The following is a 4847-nucleotide window of genomic DNA, read 5'->3' on the forward strand; positions in this document are numbered from 1 at the left end:
ATATATATATATATATATATATATATACATACATACATATATATCTACATATACAATTGCAGCATGGAAGGTGTTTATAAGCCATTTAAGAAACACACAAAAACCGTTAGATTCACACCGTGCTGCACAGAATTTTGTCAGTGAACAGGTTGCGGCCTCAAAGCAACGAAAATATTTTGGCAAATTAAACTTAAATGTTGAAGTGGATCTAACGGTTTTTTGTGTGTTTCTTAAATGGCTTATAAACACCTTCCATGCTGCAATTGTTTTCGTTCCAGCACACTCTCTCAGATCAGGTCACTTGCTACACAAGTACATCTCCGTAATCTATATATATATATATATATATATATAAACATATATATATGTATATATATATAAAATGTATGTATGTGTGGCTGACTAGATGGATGGATATATTGATAGATGGGCCAAGAGACAACAAACAGACTGTTGAAGATCAGATCATAAAACCAGCAGTTTTATCTATAGAGATAATTAAATATGATGTGATGAGAAAATTAGCTGTGAAATAGAATTTGTCTACGCAGTAACAACAGGTGTTTATTGATGAATGATTCCACTACATTTTATTGCTGTTTATTTCTCAGCTCAGCCTTGACTGAACAGACCTATGATCGAAAGTCTTCCAGCCATGCCCACCACATTGTATTGCTGTTTATTTCTCAAGTCTTCTTTGATCAATAGAAACCAAACATAAACAAGACAAGCGAAGAAGGTATGATTATGATCCTCTGACCTGTCTTGAAGGACAGTAATTCTGAATAAAACAGTCTCAGGCTATTGCTAACACATCTAACACATGCCAGCATGGAAAGAAGATGTAGAATGATCTTCACTTCTATCTTTTATTTATTTCAGTTATGGTACTGTAACTGTAACAAGTCATGGTGCTACCACTATAACACAGTTTGTCACTGTTACTTTTAGTTGGAAATATAAAAGAGCCTTTCATAAATTTCACAAATAATTTGATGCAACGAGGTATTAAAAATCTTGTTGAACGTTGGGAAGAAGTTGTAAGCAACAAGGGTGAATGCATTATTGATTAATTAGTTGTTATTTTTTATTAAACCTTTAAAAAAATTTTAATTTAAAAAACGGCGGGAACTTAGTTGCCAACCCAATATATATATATATATATATATATATATATATATATATATATATATATATATATATATATATATATATAAATAAGGATAAATAAGCATGGTGGTGTATCTTAGATACCCTTAATTATAATTATATATATATATATATACATGACAGACAGCTACATCGTTTCTGTCCAACAAATTCTCTTTGAAAGCATTGGTTGGCTAAGGGTTATAGTTGGAGATTCTTGTCCAAGACGCCAAAAAGAGTGGGATTGAATCATGTGACTGCAAAAAGCTAACTTCTTAACCACACAGCTGCATCTGTCAACCTTCCACTTGTAACTATTGAAGAAAGGTGAACGGGGTCCTGTTCTGTATTGTTAAATTTTTTCTGTATGTCACTTGTCACAGAAACAATCATTTACATGCACACACACACAAACACACACATGCACATGCACACACGTGCACACAAATTTTCATACATACACACACACATGCACACGCACACACATGCCCCACACACTGTCATACAAATACCAACAATAAAACTTTAATTACTAAAATTCAGAATGCTACCTGCTACTTTTATCTTTGGTGTTTGGATTGTGGTAATTCCCCATTTCACACTCAACTACTGACACAGCTTTCACCCTCTCTCTCTCTCTCTCTCTCTCTCTCTCTCTCTCTCTCTCTCTCTCTCTCTCTCTTCTTTTCATTATACCCATGAATCTCTAGTCTTTTAATGTACCTATATGTATTTTTGTAACAGATGACTTTTTTGTGTGGGGGGGGGTCTCTCTCTTCTTTGTTCTGGAAATTAATCAATTCTGTTTGAATCGAAATTTTCTACCTGTTTATTGATGCTTGTAAATTCATCTGTATCCTGTAGGAGTGGCTTATTGGAGTAATGATTTCTCAGAGACAGATATTCGCAGCCTGCATTATTGTCACACAGGGCAAAGTCATATGTTACATATTTAATAAGAAAAGACATTTTTAATTATCTCCATGAAAATCTGCCCTGTATTTAAATCATTAGGCTTAGCAACTAGGGGAAGAAAGATCAAAGGTTGAGTTGGACTTTTGTTAAAGCCATCATCAAGATTTGATGACATTGCTCTGTTCACTGCGAGACATGTATATATATATATATATATATATATATATATTGTTGGCACTCCGTCGCTTACGACGTCAAGGGTTCCAGTTGATCCAATCAACAGAACAGCCCTGCTCGTGAAATTAACGTGCAAGTGGCTGAGCACTCCACAGACACGTGTACCCTTAACGTAGTTCTCGGGGATATTCAGTGTGACACAGTGACAAGGCTGACCCTTTGAATTACAGGCACAACAGAAACAGGAAGTAAGAGTGAGAGAAAGTTGTGGTGAAAGAGTACAGCAGGGTTCGCCACCATCCCCTGCTGGAGCCTCGTGGAACTTTAGGTGTTTTCGCTCAATAAACACTCACAACGCCCGGTCTGGGAATCGAAACCGCGATCCTATGACTGCAAGTCCGCTGCCCTAACCACTGGGCCATTGTGCCTTCTGAGTTCAAATTCTACCAAGATTGACTTTGCTTTTATCCTTTCGAGGTCGATAAAATAAGTACCTGTTGAGTTACTGACTTTGTGCTGAAATTCGAAATTATTGTTATTATCATTAGCATTATTATTAAGGCGGCAAGTTGGCAGAATCATTAGCACGCTGGATGAAATGTCACCCATCGCTACATTCTGAGTTCATATTCCACCAAGGTCGACTTTGCCTTTCATCCTTTTGAGGTTGATAAAATAAGTACCAGTTGAACACTGGAGTCGATGTAATCGACTCATCCCTCACCTCATCCAAGCTGCCCTTGTGGCAAAAATTTGAAATTACTATTACTATCATTATTATTATCACTATTATTATTACTATTGTTATTGCTGCTATTACCACAAAGCTGATACTACATTGTTCATGATGTCCATCCTTAAAGTAACCTTCCCAAACCAAGGGGACACCTCAGTAAAGAAGGTTTTTTTTCCAAGTAGCTTGGTCTCTTTGAACTCAGCTACGTCTACACTTCAACACCTCATGTCAAAAGCAATGAAAACTGATCTACATTGGGGTGGGTCTGTTCTGTCACTAACATCAAGAAGTGTCTTTATATTTCATATGAATAGGCTGACACATATTTTACTTGAGTTTCTTTTCTTTTCTGTTTTTTAGTGTTTCAGTTACTAAGTTGAATGTCATTCTGGTGACCAATAACAGTTTCCTGTCCAGAAGCTGTGCTGTGTGAAAAATATTTGGGTCATGTTTTAGTAAGCAGCATAGTCCTTAAATAAAGATATTAAAGTGCACAAAGGCCTTGCAAGAGTAACTTGGTCCCAATTATCAAAACCTGGTACCCCAAACTACAGAAAAAATAAATTTGACTGAGAAATTACAGCATATTTAGGGTTACCTCCATTCCACCTAACTCTCTTTCATCACCAAACTTTAGTTCCAGTCATAGATAATACCTGTGCACGGAAGCTCTAGAATGGTGCTAAGGCTCAGCACTATTCTCAGTATCTTTTATCTTTTACTTGTTTTGATCATTAGACTGTGGCCATGTTGGGGCATCACCTAGAAGAATATTTTAGTTCAATGAATTGACTCCAGTAATTATATTTTTTGTTAAACCTGGTACTTATTCTATGAGTCCCTCTTGCCAAACTGTTAAGTTATGGGGACATAAACACACCAACACTGGTTGTCAAGAGTACTGGGAGACAAACACAGACACAATGACACACACACATTGATATATACTCTTTTACTCTCTTTTACTTATTTCAGTCATTTGACTGTGGCCATACTGGGGCACCGCCTTTAGTCGAGCAAATCGACCCCAGGACTTATTCTTTGTAAGCCTAGTACTTATTCTATCGGTCTCTTTTTGCTGAACCGCTAAGTTACAGGGACGTAAACACACCAGCAACGGTTGTCAAGCAAAGTTGGGGGAACAAATACAGACGCACAAACATATACACACATATACATATATACGACGGGCTTCTTTCAGTTTCCGTCTACCAAATCCACTCACAAGGCTTTGGTCGGCCCGAGGCTATAGTAGAAGACACTTGCCCAAGGTGCCACGCAGTGGGACTGAACCCGGAACCATGTGGTTAGTAAGCAAGCTACTTACCACACAGCCACTCCTGCACCTATATATATATAATGGGATTCTTTCAGTTTCTGTCTGCCAAATCCATTCATAAGGCTCTGGTTAGCCTGAGACTATAGTAGAAGACACTTATTCAAGATGCCACATAGTGGGACTGAACTTGGAGCCATGTAGTTAGGGGGCAAGCTTCTTACCACACATATTACATACAGACACTCATGGATGCAAAGATACACTTACCACACACACACATAAACAAACACACTCATACATATACGTACACACAATTACAAATCATTAAGGAGTGGCGATAACTACATAGAAATAAATACACTTCCTTTTCATACCAATACTCCTCCCCTCATCATTGCCACTACCACCACCACCACCACCATCACTTTCATGAGCATTCACTTTTTGCACTATCATCAACACAACCATTCTCATAGTCCTACCACCACCATCACCACCACTACAATTACCATAACCATAGCCATAACCACCACCACCACCACCACCAACACCAACACCCCCACTACCACCACAATTACCATAACCATAGCC

This window comes from Octopus bimaculoides, chromosome 17, assembly GCF_001194135.2.
Source record: "Octopus bimaculoides isolate UCB-OBI-ISO-001 chromosome 17, ASM119413v2, whole genome shotgun sequence".
Taxonomy (NCBI): Eukaryota; Metazoa; Mollusca; class Cephalopoda; order Octopoda; family Octopodidae; genus Octopus; species Octopus bimaculoides.